The 21,856-nt window shown below is 38.3% G+C and overlaps 2 long non-coding RNA genes across 2 annotated transcripts in view; one reads left to right on the top strand and one right to left on the bottom strand.

The window, feature by feature from the left end:
- LOC110834598 (uncharacterized) overlaps positions 1-15,343 on the top strand; it is an 82,339-nt gene extending 66,996 nt beyond the window's left edge. Inside the window, exon 3 of the long non-coding RNA XR_002544648.2 lies at positions 15,260-15,343. This is a non-coding gene — a long non-coding RNA (uncharacterized LOC110834598). The remainder of the gene's footprint in view (positions 1-15,259) is intronic.
- The window catches only part of LOC110834597 (uncharacterized), a 34,477-nt gene that overhangs the window by 1,059 nt on the left and 11,562 nt on the right, over positions 1-21,856 (bottom strand). Inside the window, exon 3 of the long non-coding RNA XR_002544647.2 lies at positions 15,203-15,427. This is a non-coding gene — a long non-coding RNA (uncharacterized LOC110834597). The remainder of the gene's footprint in view (positions 1-15,202; positions 15,428-21,856) is intronic.

Genomic DNA, 21,856 nt, shown 5'->3' with positions numbered 1-21,856 from the left:
AGGGGAAGAGACCTCTGGAGAGACCTAGACGTAGATGGAAGGATAATCTCAAGCGGGATCTATGGGAGATAGGAGTTGAAGGAGACTGGATTTTGTTGGCCCAGGACAGGGTCCGGTGGAGGGCTTTGGTTAATTCGGTGATGAACCTTCGGGTTCCCTAAGCCATCTGGTTGGTTGGGTCCACAATTTGGGAAGCCTGAGGGGAAGAGACCTCTGGGAAGAAATAGACGTAGATGGGAGGATAATCTCAGGCGGGATCTATGGGAGATAGGAGTTGAAGGAGACTGGATTTCGTTGGCCCAGGACAGGGTCCGGTGGAGGGCTTTGGTTAATTCGGTGATGAACCTTCGGGTTCCCTAAGCCATCTGGTTGGTTGGGTCCACAATTTGGGAAGCCTGAGGGGAAGAGACCGCTGGGGAGACCTAGACGTAGATGGGAGGATAATCTCAGGCGGGATCTATGGGAGATAGGAGTTGAAGGAGACTGGATTTCGTTGGCCCAGGACACGGTCCATTGGAGGGCTTTGGTTAATTCGGTGATGAACCTTCGGGTTCGGTAAGCCATCTAGTTAGTTAGTTAGTTAGCTGTGGGATAGCAAATACCTGTTTTACCAACATTTAAGGTTTCCACTGCAAGGCGTGTATCATGATACATACGACAGTTCGGAGATCCAATACAGATCCTAATCGCATAGTTTGTACCTGCTCATGCCTTTGTTTCATACAATTAATAAAAGGATATATTTATAATTAATGTTGTTAATTTTTTTTAAAATATTCAGTGCAATAATTCACAGCGCGTCTTAGGCCTGTTCAACTCGAAAATTACGTAACTGTTTTAAGTTGATCGGTCCGCAGTGTTGTTCATAATGAAACGGAATTTGGAAATTCTTTCTTTCAAAAAATTGTTACTTAACGGAACATATTTCACACATTTCATCAAAACTACGACAAGTGACTGACACGTTAAATGAAGAATTAAGATACCTGCCAGCTTATCTCTCTCATTGTCACTTGATAATTGCTGTATCTTGATTGTGAGACACTTTGGACCAATCAGAATGAGCGATAGATATGAATCATAGATATGCTTTGGATCTTGCTGGTTTAACGTCAGCCATGTCAATATAAACATCGAGATCTTAAAAGTAATTAGATTATAATTTCTCTACGTGTACTATCCTATGGTCTCAACAAACAGACATTATCTTCCCTTCATAATAACTTAGCTAATTCACTGCAATACTCTCTTCTTTGTAAAAAAAGTGAATTTGTTTCGTTATCGTTAAAATAAACATCTTTGTAGCAAATTTTTAATTAGTTGTAATGCCTGAAATAAGATTAAATTGAAATGTTTTATCTAAACCTGACATAAAATATGAAATTAAATATCAAATTACACAATTTCACACAAAGAAATTGGTTACAAATTCTTGCATAATATACCAATCCTGACTACAGACATTTTAAAACAGATAAACGAAGCCCCCAGTAACCTAATACACTGTTGATACGCGTAGCAGAGATCTAGCAAACTTACAGTAAAGACAAAGATAATTTTCCCACGTCATTCATGGGAAAGCTTGAACGAAATGAGAATTATCCAAATCCTCGTTCCAGTAAGCTTGCCGGTGACTCATGGTTCTTCGTCCTAGCGGCACAGCTGTTGAATATCCTCTCAGCACGTGCTGATGTGTACAAGTCAATTTTAAAGGTTACTGATGATGGTGCGTTACAATCGGGATCACTAAACTCTTGGACTATGTCCATCGTCTGTGTTTTTAATGAGAACACTGCGTTTCGGAAGCTACATCTGCTTCCTTCCACAGGTTAAAAAGGGGCGAAGGACACTTATTCAGTTGGGTTCGATAGAAATCACTGGACCAGTGATTGAGGTTAGTTCACTCCATCGGACCTAACCGAGTAGGTGACCCCTCCCAAGTTTTAACCTGAGGACGGAAGCAGATCCAGCTTCCGAAACGTAGTGATCAAAAATTGTGATGCTCGTCATTGTGTAATTTTCTCCATCTACCTTCTACTTCTTCCTTCAGGTCCAAATAATTTTATTCAAAAAGTGGTCATTTTGTAGACTTGGAGGAGAGAAACGAGAAATGCTTGAAAAACTTACTACACAAAATATATTTTCTCAGTATTCAACTGTCTAGGGCGAATAATCAATAACCATGCGACTGAATGACCTATATCTGCGCACTGTTTCCTGTCGTTTGGTAGACTACACCATTTGTCAGACATAAACTCAAAATCTCAAATCGGCGTCATTTTTGTTCTTTGTAAAAGACAAAATGCCTCCATGAAATCGATATGCACTTACAATAGATCACCTTACTTAAACGTAACACTTCGTAGCATCATCAAGCAATAAAAAAATAAAATAAAAATTCCACATTTCCTTCAGATTATAATCATACAATGACCGTAAATAACCTAATATATGGGAAAGAAAAAATTGTAGGTACTGTTACTAGCACGTATCGATTGTTTATTCCATTTATAATTTACTTCGATGGGTCGCTGTTACAACGTAGTGCATGATATTCCTAAGAGAGCGCTCCACCAGTCGACCCTAGTTCACAGATGGTTCGTAGGCGCTCCTCGCAGTGCGCACAGAAGATATTGTACGTTCAAGTTGTTTTAACGAAAAGCAAGGCACATGCAGGAGACATATTTACTTTCGCCCGACAAGACTTCCTGCTTTATCTTATCATCTGTAATTATAATTGGAAACACACACACACACACACAGGTTCATCATCGATAGTTTCGGTAAATCTCTTCAAACAGTATATTTAAACAAAACTTGTTTTATAAATGTTTAACGATGTATTTTGAATTTGATTGTAGACTAGACACTTGTATGCCTAAGTTCCTGTGTTAAAACGTTTCGTGATGCAAACGACGTTACAGACCGAGGGCTGTCTGAAGTCACCCACGGCTGTCCAACACTATTAGGCTATCCTGACTGAGGTTTTCCGTGCTTTTCCTCAGTTGCAAGCCAAATTCAAACCGGCCCCCAGTCATGGCAGCCTTCAGCCAAAATGTATTTATCTCCCAGACAATCAACCAACCGAAATTATTCTGGCTAATGAGAAATTTTTGATGGGATAATTCTTCCCTGCTTTCGAACATGGCTAACAGTCAACACAAATGTCCCTTTAGTGTAAGAACATCCCTGGTTATACTTTATTTATTAATGTATTAAACTACAAATGCACGAAGGTCGTAACCCAGCAAGGGATGCTGTGCTTGTTCAAAATTTCACTCTTATCTTCCTGATGATGGAATCAGTAAAGTGTTTTTGTTGTTTGGTTGTGTTGGTTTTCTTTGTGTTTGAAACTGTCATTTGCTATTCCGTATTTAACATCTTTAGCCCCAACTAACGGATCCTCGAAGTCTCAAACTTTTCCATGCTCCAGTCATTGCAGGCTTTCGCATATTTCATTCTATAAGAAAATCTCCAAAATAACTGATGGATCGGTACTTAACAAGATTTTAGATTTATGATGTCACGTATAGTTGACGCAGTTGTTTTTGGCCGGTGGAATTTTCAAGGGGAAGGCTAGGAGCGAGTCTCGGACTGAACGCCCAAACAAAAGAAATACGCTGACCGCGCCACCTCAGGTACACAGAGTAGGCCCGTCCGCCAGCTCCGCTAGCTTCTCCACCGGCCAAAAACTAGTGCGCCGATTATATCTCAGAAGTGTTAAAAGCTGCGTGTATGGAACTCCGTACACATTACCATCTGAACGAATCCAATCCAAAAGAACATAAAACTTACGATAAAAGTAATTTAACCATTTCAGGCTCATGGGAAAAGTAAGTATATTTCTAAAGAGTGTTGAACAAGTATACAGAAGACGCATGGAGATAAGAAGTTAACATTTTAATTTTTAATTCTTTTCTGGGCATAAAGGTATCTGCACAGTTGTGCTTCTTGGTGCCCTATTTACAAATTATTAATATATTTTAAAAAATAAAAATGAGAGGTATTTGTTTTATGTACAATTTATAAAGTTTCCAAAGCAATTACCAATTATTACTGTGGTAGAACATAATCCGTTGTATTATGCGAGCAGTGTTCTACTTTAACTGACCATACATTTCTAAACTATGAATTATTTTATTATTCACATACATTTATTTTTATGACACAGTGTGAAAAAATTTGAGATTTTTCTTTGGCATAAGTCTTTGAACATCTCAAGTTGTCGACAACTGACCAATGCTCAAAACCATCTAGCCTCTTGTCATCGTGTGGAACAGTTGAAAGACGTCTTCTATTTGAATTCTGTCCCTTATTTCTGTCCTATCAGAGAAGCAACCAGCATTTCTCCTGTGACCATCTTAAGCCTAGGTAAATCCAGAATTTTCGTATTTTTTGTAGGTTATGTAGCTCGGTTTTTGCAGTGCATCTCAGTATAAGAACACAAGAATCTTTATCAAGATCTTATACAGTGAACGTCACTTCTTCACAGCACGCCATGGCAAAAGACAGTGGAAAAGGTTGACTACAAAGACAAGTCTGCAGAGAGCCAACAGTAATAAAATTTGAACACCTCATAAACTATTAAACTATATTATTATTTAGTGTTCTGTCTGACGACAGGTCCATATGAACAGGATCCTTCCATCCTTTTCTCGGACTGGGACCTGTTCATATACGTTCTTGGCAGATGATCCAGAAGTGGTTTGCCATTGCCTTCTTCTGTGTGTTGGGATGCCACGGAGAAACCGGGGAAGCCCCCGGAGGAAAACTCCGTGTTGCCTAGACCACGGCCTTGCCCAACACAAGTTATAAATTCGGGCACCGCCGGGAATCGAACCCGAGACCCCAGGATTACAAGGCCAGCGTTCTAACCGCTAGACCACCTCATCTTATTATTATTTAGTGTTCTGTCTGACGACAGGTCCATATGAACAGGATCCTTCCATCCTTTTCTCGGACTGGGACCTGTTCATATACGTTCTTGGCAGATGATCCAGAAGTGGTTTGCCATTGCCTTCTTCTGTGTGAATGGAGTATTTTTTGGGATGCCACGGAGGAAACCTCCGTGTTGCCTAGACCACGGCCTTGCCCAACACAAGTTATAAATTCAGGCACCGCCGGGAATCGAACCCGAGACCCCAGGATTACAAGGCCAGCGTTCTAACCGCTAGACCACCTCATCTTATTATTATTTAGTGTTCTGTCTGACGACAGGTCCATATGAACAGGATCCTTCCATCCTTTTCTCTTCTCGGACTGGGACCTGTTCATATACGTTCTTGGCAGATGATCCAGAAGTGGTTTGCCATTGCCTTCTTGTGTGTGTGAATGGAGTAATTGTTGGGATGCCACGGAGAAACCGGGGTAGCCCCCGGAGGAAAACTCCGTGTTGCCTAGACCACGGCCTTGCCCAACACAAGTTATAAATTCGGGCACCGCCGGGAATCGAACCCGAGACCCCAGGATTACAAGGCCAGCGTTCTAACCGCTAGACCATCGTTGCGGTCTCAACACATTAAATAATAGAAATTTCAAATCAAACGGCACAAAACGATTACATCTTTTATATGGTCTTTGGTGCCTAGGTATTTCTGAAGAAAAAGACCTTATCTCCCTCGTATGTACAATTCATACGGCCAAATTCTAACTTCCTTTGACCTCACAGAGTCGACTGATCCTGAACTGAAAATAAAACTGTTCTGCTTAGCATACATGCACTCATTTAAACAGATTGATATAATAAATTCTTTTCGGGTTGATATAAAATGTTACCAGAATTTTTATCCAAATTTAAGAAGAAATGTAGAAGTAGGTTTGGTCCGGAGCTTTGATATTATTTAATTAATGTGTAACACTCGATATTGTATGGCATAATCGAAGATATTAATTTTGGGTGAAGGAAAATGACAAATTGCTTGGATTTGTCATGGAAATCTGTAGTTATATAATTAAGTTATATAATAATAAAAAATTGTTATATTTATACTTCACCTAAAATGGACAGGTATTATGCTGAATGCCAAGATTTCATACTTTGCCTGTAACAAACACTCATGCATTGGATTTCAATTTCCGGTAAGGGCAGGACTCTTCTCTCTGCCGTTGTTCAGAACGGATCTGGCATCCAGAGAGTATCCGAGGCGTCGTGAGAATGACCACTAACCTCAATCTAGAGCCGAGTATAAGAGTGGGTGGAGACATACCTCCAGTTTACATACGTTTCCACGACGAGTTGCTTAATTAAGAACAGGGATGTTATTGTTTTATAGGATTCTATATTGTATTATTCTGAATACTTATTTCTTATTCCATGAGATCCATAGAATACTCCAGTGTTTTATTACTTGTGTTTCGTATGAAATATCTGTTTTGAGATTTTATTGGCTAGCCATCGTCGGCTATAATGCCATTTTAAGACATTAATTAAGTTAAGAGAGTTGCTGATTTCAACAAATTAATCTCGTTATTTTAACTTAGCGACTGATAAGAACATCAGACTGTCAATCATGGACTACACTTTTCACTGGGCACCATTTCAGAAACGCAGTTTAAGGTGCAGATCTAAAAGAAGAAACGAGATACGGCGAGTACTCGGCATGAAATAACTGGCTTATAATTTCATGAATATAACCTAAAAACACCGGATGAGAAGCGTAATTAAAAAACGCCAAGTTAACAATACATTTTGACTAATCGTCAACTGTGTAAGTTTAATTAATGATTTTACAACTACAAATATAAATCAGCACACAAACTTATGCTCGTTTGATACGAGGTGCGATCGGAAGGTTTCAAGACTGCGCGTATAAAAACCCGTACACTTATCTCAGGTATTAAATTCATCCATCACCCTCGAAGTAGTTCCCCTGGGAGTAAACACAACGATCCCAGCGCCGCTGCCAAGCCTGGAAGCATCCCTGGAAATCTTTCTTTGTCAGCCTGTCAAGCACCATCTCCGATTCTGCCTGAATCTCTTGCCAAAGACTCGCCAAAACGGCTACGGAAACCTATGAAATACTAAAGCAAGCATTTGGGGAGTCCGCAATGGGTCGTGCACAAACTTTTGTGTGGCATTCACGTTTTAAAAATGGCCGAACCTCTGTCGATGATGACGAGCGTTCTGGACGACCATCTTCGAGCACAACGCCCGAAAATGTTACGAAGATCGACGTCGTACCATCAACGACTTGTGCGACATTGTTGGGATAGGCTATGGGACCTGTCAGCTGATTCTAAAGAAAGAACTCCACATGCGACGCATCCTGTCTGAGGACCAGAAGCAGAATCGACTTCTCGTTTGTCAGGAGCTCAAAGATCTTGCAAGAACCGACCCCAACTTCCTTTCTAAGCTCCGTGTGACTTCTTCCTCTTCCCAAAGATGAAAATTCAGCTAAAGGGAAAAAGATTTGAGACGATAGAAGAGATTCAGGCAAAATCGCAGATGGTGCTTGACAGGCTGACAAAGAAAGATTTCCAGGGATGGTTCCAGGCTTGGCAGCGGCGCTGGGATCGTTGTGTTCACTCCCAGGGGAACTACTTCGAGGGTGATGGATGAATTTAATACCTGAGATAAGTGTACGGGTTTTTATACGCGCAGTCTGGAAACTTTCCGATCGCACCTCGTATTATGAATATATAGAATGTCCCAAAAAGATGTATACACAGCAGCAACTTTGGTGGCCACTTGTCAGTCTCCACAGCTGTAAACTCTGCCACAGGTTGGTAATTTTGAGCACCTACACAAGATTCCCTAATTCACCAAGTAGCAATGCTGACGTATGTAATGGTTTAGTTTATTAAATGTCTTAATTTCATTCATCGAATGTGTGTATACATATTTCTGGGACACCTTGTATACCTGTATATAGCCACCAATACCACGAATATATAAGTTTTACAAATAACAGAGAAGGCTTTCAAAAATCAAAATTACTCTTACCACGATAACACTCAATAAGGCCTAATGAAATAGGAATGATGCCTCTAAACCCGCTTTTCTTGCTAATATTTTTCTGCAATATATTGACAACAATTATATATATAGCAATATTAGTAAAATACCATAGCGTAAATTATTCCTAATGCATTTATTATATTGAGAAGACAAATATATATTTCGTATATAATTAATTTAACAGTATTTTTTATTCGTTAAAATTTACTTGTGAAATGGAGCATAATCTCTCTTAATTTCCTTATTTAAAACTTGTAAACACGAACAGTTTTAAAAAAAAAATTCGAAACTTCAAAATCCAGAATTAAAAAATTCTCAATTCCCACACCTATGTGTGTCCACACTTTTCCTTGAGAAGTATGAAATCGCTTATACACAATACCAGAGAGTGATATTAACCACAGATTTAGACCTAAATGACCTTTGTAGTAGGGTCACAGACGTAATACATCAGCCCTACTGCCACTCGAATACAGTGAACATGGCGCACGTAGTTGAGCAAAGTGCAATTCATAATCAATAGTCGTATCGGCTTACTAGACAAATGTCAGAAGTTTAACGGACGAAAGTAACATCAAGTTTCGAGATCTTCCAAATTCATTTCCTAACGAAGAACACGAAGAACTTTTACAAAACAGTTCACACGCCACAAACAATAGGAGAATTATACGACATATTTGACAATTCAGTTAGATATGTAGGCGTAATCAACGAAATATATCTTCTTTAATTTGGCTAATAATTTCTATGCACAAAGAGAGACAACAGTAAACCAGAAATCGCTAGTTTCTTGATAAACTCGCAACTACATTAACCTCACACTTTTAGTTCCCCTAGCATCCTGTCGTGGCGCCAACTGTCAGCCCACCAGCACACTCTCTTGGTCAGATAACGCAGTCGGACTTTGGCCGGCAATGCGGAAGTTGGTTGTTGGAGGAGAGCCCTAATTCAGAAGACTCTGAGCTTAGTCTTAATCCCGCTCATCTGCAGATGCTCCAGTACAAGGCGGGTCACATCCACACCCACTACGTCATCCAGAGTACGATAACCGGACACGTGACTCAGAAACATTAGACTTTAAGGGGGGAAAGCGGTGACCCGATTTCGTTTATCGAGAAGAGATAATAATGGCAATAATGATAATTGAGTAACGGGTCTGTGTTTCTCCGTGTACATATGATTTTTCAGTTTTTGTTGGTTATTGTCCCACAAGGAAATTAAATTGCAACGATGTGGTCTAGCGGTTAGAACGCTGGCCTTGTAATCCTGGGGTCTCGGGTTCGATTCCCGGCGGTGCCAGAATTTATAACTTGTGTTGGGCAAGGCCGTGGTCTAGGCAACACGGAGTTTTCCTCCGGGGGGCTTCCCCGGTTTCTCCGTGGTATCCCAACAATTACTCCATTCACACACAGAAGAAGGCAATGGCAAACCACTTCTGGATCATCTGCCAAGAACGTATATGAACAGGTCCCAGTCCGAGAAGAGGATGGAAGGATCCTGTTCATATGGACCTGTCGTCAGACAGAACACTAAATAATAATAAGATGAGGTGGTCTAGCGGTTAGAACGCTGGCCTTGTAATCCTGGGGTCTCGGGTTCGATTCCCGGCTGTGCCCGAATTTATAACTTGTGTTGGGCAAGGCCGTGGTCTAGGCAACACGGAGGTTTCCTCCGGGGGCTTCCCCGGTTTTTCCGTGGCATCCCAACAATTACTCCGTTAACACACAGAAGAAGGCAATGGCAAACCACTTCTGGATCATCTGCCAAGAACGTATATGAACAGGTCCCAGTCCGAGAAAAGGATGGAAGGATCCTGTTCATATGGACCCGTCGTCAGACAGAACACTAAATAATAATAATAATAATGATTTATCGTAAAACACATTTCCGCGATGCTCAAAAAGCAATTTCTATTGTACGTAGGAGAGGATAATTTTGAAACGTAGGCCTGTAAAACGCATTGAATATTTCGGGACGATGGTCAATTTCCTCTGCGAGAAAATACCACAGACCACTACTCCATTGTAGAGAAAATTATGGTCAATCACAGACGAATGTCTGGTGTAATTTTGACCAGTATCAAAGTTTGCAATTTTGGAAGTCGGTACAAAATAATAAATCTTACTTCACGAAATAAATTATTACTATTTTTTCTGGCACGCCGTATATTCGTATAACTAGGTTGTTTTAAGTTTTTCCGTCAAACACATTTTGTTTTACTTTCAAATAAATATGATCCGAAAAAATTCTTGGACTTCGTCCATCGTCTGGGTTTTCAAAAGAGCACATCGGGCCCACCTGAGCATGTGCCCCTTCTAATTTTCACCTGAGGATGGAAAAAGATTCAGTTTGTGAAACACTGTGTTCTTTTGAATACCAGACGATGGACAAAGTCCAGTAATTTTGTAATCCCGAGTGTAACAGACTATCATCAGAGTCCTTTAAAACTGGCAAATAATATATTTAAATATTTCGGATTACTGTTTCCGCTCTCTTATTAGCCATCATCAGCCCTAATTAGTACTTTCGTAACACACGTTACGAGACATAATTATGTAACGTTTATCTCGTACATAGACTGTTAGTTATTAAAACATTTATTTATTTATTTATATATATAAGAAATGGAATTTGCTCCTCCAAATATAGAAAAAAAAATTGTTTCGTCTTGTTAATATTGTTAATGGACGTACAGGGAGTCTAAGATTGTTGGTTAATAAAACATTTATTTATTTATTTATATATATAAGAAATGGAATTTGCTCCTCCAAATATAGAAAAAAAATTGTTTCGTCTTGTTAATATTGTTAATGGACGTACAGGGAGTCTAAGATTGTTGGTTAATAAAACATTTATTTATTTATTTATTTATATATATATAAGAAATGGAATTTGCTCCTCCAAATATAGAAAAAAAAATTGTTTCGTCTTGTTAATATTGTTAATGGACGTACAGGGAGTCTAAGATTGTTGGTTAATAAAACATTTATTTATTTATTTATATATATAAGAAATGGAATTTGCTCCTCCAAATATAGAAAAAAAATTGTTTCGTCTTGTTAATATTGTTAATGGACGTACAGGGAGTCTAAGATTGTTGGTTAATAAAACATTTATTTATTTATTTATTTATATATATATAAGAAATGGAATTTGCTCCTCCAAATATAGAAAAAAAAATTGTTTCGTCTTGTTAATATTGTTAATGGACGTACAGGGAGTCTAAGATTGTTGGTTAATAAAACATTTATTTATTTATTTATATATATAAGAAATGGAATTTGCTCCTCCAAATATAGAAAAAAAATTGTTTCGTCTTGTTAATATTGTTAATGGACGTACAGGGAGTCTAAGATTGTTGGTTAATAAAACATTTATTTATTTATTTATATATATAAGAAATGGAATTTGCTCCTCCAAATATAGAAAAAAATTGTTTCGTCTTGTTAATATTGTTAATGGACGTACAGGGAGTCTAAGATTGTTGGTTAATAAAACATTTATTTATTTATTTATATATATAAGAAATGGAATTTGCTCCTCCAAATATAGAAAAAAAAATGTTTCGTCTTGTTAATATTGTTAATGGACGTACAGGGAGTCTAAGATTGTTGGTTAATAAATTTTAAATGGCTTTAATACCTAGAATATCTGTGTGATGTGAGATATAACTTACAGAATACTCAATTTTCAACGTCTCTTTTCGATTCGGAAACATCAGCCACTAATTGTAGCCAATATCTCATAGATACACATCTCACCGCTCAGATATGTACGTAAAAGTGTAAAGCTGTTATCAGTACACGTGACGGTAATCTCATATCATGATTCATGACCATTTCAACAAGGACCTGTGTACCTTACAGATCTGCCTTTTCAGTTCTAGAACTATACCCTGGCTATGTTACGTCTTTAAACATTGGCCCTTATCAGGCTGACACACGCAGACGCTGATTGACATTTAAAAATCGCTTCTGATTCGTAAATGTTTCTAAACTAGTTTACACACTCACAATAATTTTAGTCGAAGTGTAAAAACACTAATTTTTAGTGTATCAGCTATCCAAAAATATTGTTAAGAGACTTTGCATATCTTGTTGACGACCAATTTCTTGCGGGTGAAAATCCGGTACACATTTCAGTGCTAGAAACCTAACCGCATTAAAGAAATTTACCACATTGGAGCAAAACTTCTTCCAGCATGCAGACGGTGCAACGAACCAGAGATCACATTTCAAAGAAGCCCACGTGAATGAAGTTTCGTTTATTTTGGAACAGGTTGTAAAGTTTACTTTTTTATTTAGAGGCTGGGTCACTTATTTAACTTTGTTAACCATTCTGTCAGTTTTGTTTTATGTAGTAATCGTGCGTTTCTCGTCTGGACAAAATATAATGTTACGACTAAAACTTCAATCATGCGGATGTTACATCTGGAGACGTGAAAGTTCTTGAAGCCAGTGACAGAAACAGAGATGTTGATTGTTGAATCAACAATATGTACATTAACTAAATAAAGATTTAATATTTTATTCCATATCTACTCGTAACATAGTTCTTTTCCACTGTTTGGATAATTATATTTGCGTGTGACAACGTTAACGAGTTATATAGGCCATGTCAGTGTAAAGTCCTCGCCTACTTTAATTAAATTCATTGTTGCCGTTGTATAAAATGATTACGTTTTTGAAATTCAATAAAGAGTTTTTTGGTGATCGTAAATTATGAGTAAAAATTAAAAAAGACGTTCAAACCAGTTATGTAAGACAGATGTTTTAGCGAAAGAAGTAATGTCTCCAATAACGTACGTGGAGCATTAGTTATAGTCGCTGCCCTTTCACGGGGGACTCACTGTGTTCAATGTACGTCACAGTGTAAATGAATCACCCTATGAAGAAATGGTCTCATTTCTATTCCATTATCTTTAAAAAAAACATATTATCTTCTAAGGAAAACATGAATTCTTTTCAACAAATGAAGAACAGTACAAAATTGTATTTCATTAACATATTGCTTGCATAGAATTGCTTGGAAAAAATCCGACGGTATAAATCCTTAAAATATTTATGATTACGCGACATAACCTAACTTATATATTCTGTATCAAAATTCCATACAGTTGAGGATATGTAAATTAATTCATTGAATCTTCTACCAGAAATATTCTCCCCTGGTTTCTTCTTCGTATGTTGGCCACACTGTCTTTTTAGATCCATTCTTAAACTTAAAGCACGTATCGTCGCAACTTCGTAATATCTTGTAACCTTTCTAGATGTGACGTCATGTAGTCTAGTCTTGTAGGTGATTCGATTCGAAGGAAATTGTTTCCATATACAAGACAGAAATGGAAACATACGAAATATTATTGCATTATATCGCAGAATACCACAATGTTCGATGCCAGACCGTAAAAACCTCATATCATATCTTGTATCTTTGCTGCTGTCATAGGAATGTTCCTGTAGGATTCGCTGAATCAGAAGAGAGACAAGTACTTTTGTCTTCGTGACTGATTTAATATGAAAGTATTATTATCGTGCTGTTGTACGCTGAAATGTACGTATACAGGATTATTAGATTCGCAAGTATTCTCACTTCAACTGGAAGAGAGTTTCCATTGGCGTTCTCTTGTGTTAAAAATATGAACTAACTTTCCCTTTGCGAAAATATAATGGCCTGAGACAAACCGAATTATTTAACGTAACATTTGATTCTTGTCATTTTAACCCGACACAAACTCTGACATTTCTGCAACCAGACACGCCCAGGCCCTTATAAACCTCTGACAGAAACTCGTAAGCCATATTCAAGTTGATAGCTATTACGGTAATTTGATCTAATTGCTGTTCATTTCAACTCAGGCCAGTTGCGATTCCAAAGGGCGAAGTTTTACGGAGTTCGTTAATCGTGCGGCCTCTTAAGGCACAGCTCGTAAATGTGACTGAAGGTCACGTGATGCTAAAGCCTTGCTATGACTGACACATTGCACGATGTTTACGCGAGGACCCACTCCCTGCGCTCACGTGTCCTGACAAAGCTTCTGTCCTGTCCTGTCCTTACAGTTTGACCAGAGATTATCATTCACCAGCGCGCGGTGGACAGAACTTGTATTATTTTACTACGCACTTTGGTGGCAGAAATATCTCTTTATAGTTTACAGTTGAATATACGGTCGGAACACGAGGCTAGAAGCGAGTTTTTGTTTTAATTAAGTTTATCTGTTTCCGCGTTTCTAACAATTTTTGTTCAAAGGATATTAGTGGCCTATCCACAAGAGCTGCAAGTCTTGTTAAACGTCTGCGCAGATTTCGTGCGTGTAATCCACGATTTGCTGGAACATCACCGCGTGAAACTCGCAGTGGACGGTCTGCTCCGTTCACTTGTTTACGAGTGAAACCGAACGTCAGGAAATCTGCCTGTTATTTCCTCACTTTTTTCACACGGCAGGAGAACCGCGTCTTTCTTCTGTCTCTGACATACTTACCACTTTTAGACTCTTTTATAAACCCAGAATCGGTATTTTTACTCGCAGTGCGTTTGAACTCTACGCTCTTCTTACGTATACTATATCAGGCGATTCTGATAGACTCCGAGGCCACAACGAATACTAATAACCCTAAATCTGACACGTATTTTGAATGTCTTTGCTGGTAAAACAACCAGTGCGCTCGGGTCAGTTTAATTACATAATACCACCTGCAAGTGTTACTACTCGTATATTGACTGTGTAATCTTTATGCTACATGATTGCTATTAATTGTACTGTTGTAAACAGCTGATAGTTTCATAACTTTGTGCAGGCAAGTAAGAAAAGCATTCCCATGATTTAAGAGTATCACTTCCTATTTTTCACTCACCCTTCGGAGCGCGCCATCTAGTTTGGAAACCACTTACTAGTCCTCTGAGTACGTTTGACGATTTTGTCACATAAGGACTATATTACATAAGATGGTAAAGTTGCGTCATATTGTGATATAATAAATATATATTATTTAAATCTTGTCCGTCTAATCACAATAAAGTGTTATTAAATATTAAAATATTACAATAATTAACATTTAAAATATTAAATGATGTTCTTTATCGAAAAATTCGATATAAAATCGAATATTTCGATAAAGAACATCATTTAATATTTTAAATATTTTAAATGTTAATTATTGTAATATTTTAATATTTAATAAGACTTTATTGTGATTAGACGGACAAGATTTAAATAATAATAAATAATATATATTTATTACATACCTTAATATTTTTCTTTTCCACCATTTTGTGATGTGTAATGACTGTTTTTTTTTTCAGGTATTACCACGATACTTTGGTCTTTGCTGCTGGATACCACATCATACGTCATTAAAAGACCAAATGAGTATATTTTTCTCATCGATGGATGATAAATCGTGGAAGGAAGCAAGGATATGATTCTGGTTAATTTCTGATATCATGTCAAAACCGTTTTCTCTCTTGCACCTGAAACGAAAAAGAATATTTTTACATTTTTGAACAGATAAAATACAACAACACAGGTATAATTCGTACCCGAATACAGAGTTTACACACACGATCTCTGTATATATTGGATTCAAAGTACGTAGCCCAACGTATCCCAGCCTAACCTAACCTCATCTTTCAAAACATAACCTAACCTATCCTCACCTAACACAACCCACCTTACATAAGATTACCATAATTTCCTTTCTTAATTTCGTTACCATGGTTACTGGATACTACTGAAATATCTCATAACGTGTTTGTTATGGCCTTGCTTAATCTAGCCCAATACAGTCTAACCTAACCTAACCTAACCTAACAAACCTAACCTAACAAACCTAACCTAACCAAACCTGACCTAACCTAACCTAACAAACTTAACCTAACCAAACCTAACCTAACCTAACCTAACCTAACAAACCTAACCTAACCTAACCTAACAAACCTAACCTAACCAAACCTAACCTAACATAACCTAACCTAACCTAACCTAACAAACTTAACCTAACCTAACCTAGCCCAGTCTACGCTATTCTAACCTATTCATGCCTAACCAAAAAACAAAACACTATCTTATCCTAGTCTGACCAACCCTGGCCATTTCCGTCATGTTGGTATTACCGATCGAAGGAAGTTTAAAAGTACGATTTTAAAGTACACCCCAATCACATAATATTCATGACCAGTATAACCAGACGAACGGATAATACAAATTATTGTCTAAACCATTGGAGCTTCAGACTTTTTATGAATTGTTACTCATTTATATTTGGTTAAATTTACAGGTTTGTTTTATTTCTACGTCAGTGAACTTCTTAATTAAAATCAGTTACGAAATACAGGTAACACAACAAATATTAACTGTAGACAGTTCCTGATTTATGTCCTCGAAATGTCCTTAGTCCACACAGGACTTACCGTTTCAGTGAAAATAGTTCAGCTTGCATATTGAGTGACTGTCTCGCGGAATGGGCGATCGGGATTTGACTCCAGGCAATGGCAAACGGAATGTGACCCTCAGATTATTGTCCAATAGGTACCGTGGCCTCTTTTTCTGGTGATAAACCGGCCGGGGCATGAAGCTAAACACTTACTAGTTAATGAATGCGTGGAGCTCAGTCAGACACCACGGATAATGTGACCTTCAATTTACTTTTATTAATAAAAAGTGTAGATCCCTAAAGTTCTTAATTATATTTTAAATAAGAAAGAATATCGTCAGTAGTGGAAGAATTCTCTTATCGTAGCAATTTACAAGAAGGACGATGCAACGGACTGTAGTAATTAAGGCATATCACTGTTACCAACTTAATACAAAATTTTAATGTGCAGTATTCTCACTGAATTTGACACACCCATGGAACTAGTTAGGCTTATTAAAATTTGTTGGAATGAAAATAACAGAGAAGGTAAATATTTGTTTGAGACGTTACCTATTCGAAGTTGTCCAAAGCTAGAAAATGCTTTATCACCGTTGCTTTTCAACTTTGCTTTAGAAAGGTCAAAGAGAACCCGATAGGATTGAATTTGAATGGGACGCATCAGCTTCTGGTATACGCTGATGATGTAAATCTATTGGGGGATAATATAAATACCACAAAGAATAACACAAAAGCTCTGATTGAAGCTAGTAAGGAGGTGGGTATAGAAGTAAATACAGAGAAAACTAAGTATATGTTGATGTCTCGTCACCAAACTGAAAATTAAAGTATACAAAACAATAATCTTGCCTGTTGTTTTGTATGGGTGCGAAACATGGTCTCTCACTCAGAGGGAGGAACACAGATTGCAGGTGTTTGAGAATCGGGTGTTGAGGAGGATATTTGGGCCTAGGAGAGAAGTCGATGGGGCATGGAGAAAACTGCACAATGATGAGCTTAAAAATCTGTACTCCTCCCCCAATATTGTCAGGGTGATTAAGTCGAGGAGAATGAGATGGGCTGGGCATGTAGCGAGCATGGATGGGGCAAGAGGTGTGCACCGGGTATTGGTTGGGAAACCTGAAGGGAAGAGACCGCTGGGGAGACCTAGACGTAGATGGGAGGATAATGTCAGGCGGGATCTATGGGAGATAGGAGTTGAAGGAGACTGGATTTTGTTGGTCCAGGACAGGGTCCGGTGGAGGGCTTTGGTTAATTCGGTGATGAACCTTCGGGTTCCGTAAGCCATCTAGTTAGTTAGTTAGTTAGTTAGTCTCGTCACCAGAATGCAAGGAAAATGGTAAAAAGAGATAGCTAACGGATCCTTTGAAAATGTGACAAAGTTCAGATATTTGGAAGAGATAGTAACAAATTAAAATTTGATTCATGAGGAAATTAAGAGCAAATTAAATTCGGGAAATGCTTGCTTCCATTCTGTTCAAAATCCTTCGTCTTCTCGTCTGCTGTCTAAAAACGTAAAGATTAAAATATACAACACTATTGTTTTGCGCGTAGTTTTGTATGGGTGTAAAACGTGGTCTCTGATACTAAGGGAGGAACATAGACTGAGGGTGTCTGAGGAGGATATTTGGACCTAAGAGGGATGAATTACTAGGGGCTGGATAAAGTTTCATAATGAGGAGAATGAGATGGGCAGGGCATGTAGCCCGCATGGGGGAGAAGACGAATGCGTACAGGGTTTTGGTGAGCAGATATGTCCATTTCATAAGTGCAACGAGTGTTAATTGTCGAACGCTGGAATCTCGTTCTTAACTTCACAGAATGAGTTTGGAAATGCATTACCAGATTCTCCAGTGCCAAATAAATCGACAATATCTCGTCTGGTGAACTCTTTCCGTGCCTCACAAAGTCTGCAGGACATAAATAGTTCCGGTCGGCCTTCACAATTGAGTACGTTAGTTTGGAATGTGTACGACGTAATTAACTTTTTTTTTTTGACATGTGTTATTAATGAATTGCGTGATTTTTCGATCAATCTGTAGTTTCAGAGAATAATCATACGCACAAACATGTCTTCTACATTATGCGTACGTATAGCGAGCATTGAATAAGCAAGGATGCTAAAATCAATAAATCAATTTTTGTTCGTATTGTAAAAGAAAAAAGTACACTAAAGTAACTCGTGAAATTTCACACACAAATTTTAGAAATCGTGTATCTTTGAAATACGAGGCTCGTCCACAAAGTAAGTTTCCCTGGGGCCGTTTACAGAAACAAAACACAATTTCATGGAAATATTTATTGCAACAGATACAGCAAGTGTCCAGCTATTTTTCAACATATTCGCCACCGGAATTGAGACATTGGTCATACCGTGGGACCAACTTTTGAATACCTGTGTCGTAGAAGTCTGCCGCCTGGGATTGGAACCACTGTGTGACAACCATCTCCGCCTCTCTGTCATTCTCAAAACGCTGACGCTGACCGGACAGGAATTTCTTGAGGTGTAGCAAAAGATGGAAATCACTGGGAGCGAGGTCCGGGCTGTAGGGTGAATGATTAAACACCTCCCAGCTGAACTCCTGCAGGAGACTTGCTGTCCGTCGAGCCGTGTGCGGCCTAGCGTTATCACTGACCGCACTTCACAGTCGGCGGGAGCTGGAATAAGAACCTCCATCTTCAACAGCTGCAACAATGCTACTGTGAGAACGCGGGAAGTACCGTTAGTGCATGCGCCATGCTACGTCATTGCTCTATCACGTACGCACAGTCGCTTCGCGCAATATAAGGTTTGCTAACTGTGGGACGAGTGGGAAACTTACTTTGTGGACGCGCCTCGTAATTCGCAAATAGTACATTGTAGTTCTAATACCTGCAAAAAAAATGGATATTTAATTACTTTCCAGAACTTCTGTTTCAAAACGAGAACTTGAAAGTAAGCCTACGTTTTAAAATACATGTACAATAATTTTTATGTAAAGATAGATATTAATATCGTAATTAACGGATCCTTTGAAATGATTTACACCATAAAATTTGTCCAGCTGATCTTTAATTGAAATTAGTCGACAGATGTATTCTGTTCCGCGCAAGGACATACGAAGAACCTGGATTTAGCCAATACTTTTCAAGGACATTTTCTGCGTATGTAATAGCATATTTCACAGACAAGGAAAATAAACCCAGGATTCGAGGTTTTCAAGGCGGTGAGTCCGAAAACAGCCATCATCAAACCCAGTGAACTTAAAAAAGATATGTGACCCACATCTCACGTGCAAGATACCTTATTCAATCACAAGTCCCAATCCAGTCACAAAATTCGAGTATCTACATTTTTTTTTAAAATCCACTTTGGGTCTTGGCCTTAATGGAGTTTTTGTGCCGGATTTCTAAAACCTTTTTTCTTTAAGTAACGTCACACGTACGAATAAATCCAATGTCAAAAACTCAAAAAATAATAAATGTTATATTTGTAGTCTTCAAAATTATTCAACTCGTGTAACAACATATGTTTCACTCGAAAAAAAACTTGGTCCTGGTTGCCACTTGTCCACAGATACAGTATCCGAGTAATCGAAACAATTATTCGTCTGTCTTTGGAATGACTCCATCACTTGGCTCGAAGACTTGTTCTTTGCATATGCATCAGAGGAAATCCTGCAAATAAATGGCTCCAGCCATTGCACTTGCAACGGAGGGGAAATGTCCAACATCCCCACTCTCTTAAACTTTTGCCTGGAAAGAAGAAAACCCATGATCTACGCCCCAGAGTCTCGTTCGGCCAAGGTCCTCGTATAGGCCTACATACAACGTTGCCGCTATGTAAGTGGAACTATAAACTTTGTTGATTTGTACAAAAGTAATTTTTGTTCTAAAACTGAATAAACACTGCAGATGTCGTGCAATATACTTACGTGTTCTAAAGATCTGATGTCAGTTAAGAAATAAAATGCACGGTATTCAAATAGAAGGCGTATTACATGGATTCTCCTTAAGCGATACATTTGAATCTTCTTAAAAGAAATAATTTTTGGTTCTAGTTATACGTAATAGCATATTAATAAGGAGGATATAAGTTATTCACAATTTGTTTTTGTAAATGTAATACACTAATTACAATTAGACATTTCATTCAGTATTAGTGCTAAAATGAGAAAGACAACAGCACTAATTTCATATAAATATTAATTTATTTTTCTTCGTAACAGGGATGTTACAAGAAACAAGTTGAAAATGTTGTAAAAATCGTTCACCATTCCTATAGGCCTACCTGTACACAAGCTGGCAACGCTGCTACAAGGCTAGAGGGGAATCTGTGTGTTGTGTGTATGCAAGGGCCGAAGGAGCGGAAAGCGATCGCAAACTATTAACTCTCTGTCATTGTTACCATAGTCATTCCTGACTGGTCTTAGTATGATATCTTTCTTTTCATGTTTGTGAAAGAAGATTGTTCCAAGCGCTACGTTATTTCAAGCACGGTAGAGGTTTGTGGCGAAATATAACGAAACTCCATCAACTCAACTACACATTTCTCCATCTATTTATACGGTTTTCGAACTAATTTCTAGGGTCTGGAACAGCTTCGTTAACCCAAGAATCAATCATTGTGACTGGCAAAAATAACGAGAATCAATGCTAGAGGAGATCAAACGTTCTTTTTCGTTTTGTGGTGTTCCGAAGATCCACCGAGAAAATATCTGAGTTGTATCTTGAGGGATGTGATTTCGAACCGGATTCATGGTTAGGCGAAACCATCAGGAAAACCGTGTTTCGTAACATGTTTAATTGATTTATGGTTTACTTAACGACGCACTGTTAACTCCGAATGTTGTGTAGTGTCGAATGAGATCTGGCAGGGTGATTATGAATCATGAATTCAAAAGAACGTGGAAGGAAGCGACCATGCTCTATTTTAAGGCATTTTTCCAGAACGTTCCTACACTCACTAAGTAACAACATAAGAAACAAGCAGAATAATTAATCCACCAGCCGGGATTTGATTTAGGAACATTCCAAACTCAAAGCAAGGCTGTGATAGGCGACGTTATGAAGTTCACGTAACAAAAATGTATTATTTCGCTGAATGAAATGACTAATATACCAAGGCCTCTGTTATGCCGTTGTTATGAACAGCTAGTGACAGGTATGTTGTGGTAGAAAACTGTTAGTTACCTCATGTAAGTAATCCTGCCATTTGCATAAACTGCATAATATATTTTGAGGTTATACGCGGTAAACAGCTCTAAGTTGTCAGGCGTACCAACGACAACGCTACAATTACATCATAGGCCTATCGTTTTTGCTTTGTCATTACGGACAGCGCGTGAGCCTGTAGCCTGTTATCTACTTCGTAACAAAAATTTTGTAAGTTTTATTGTTGTTTTATATACCAATTAAATAACAAAAGGTAAGTTTGTGTCAGCGCACCTTAAAATAGGGCACGACCCCTGGATGTGCTTCATGCTGCGGCCGTATTATATTGGAAAAGAGGTTGGGTATCCGAGAAATGGTCTGGGCGTGGTGTAAA

The sequence above is a fragment of the Zootermopsis nevadensis genome, unplaced genomic scaffold (genome assembly GCF_977971745.1).
Source record: "Zootermopsis nevadensis isolate Lab colony 2312 unplaced genomic scaffold, Znev_1.0 Znev_ptg000023l, whole genome shotgun sequence".
Taxonomy (NCBI): domain Eukaryota; kingdom Metazoa; phylum Arthropoda; class Insecta; order Blattodea; family Termopsidae; genus Zootermopsis; species Zootermopsis nevadensis.
This window is presented reverse-complemented; position numbering and strand designations above follow the sequence as displayed.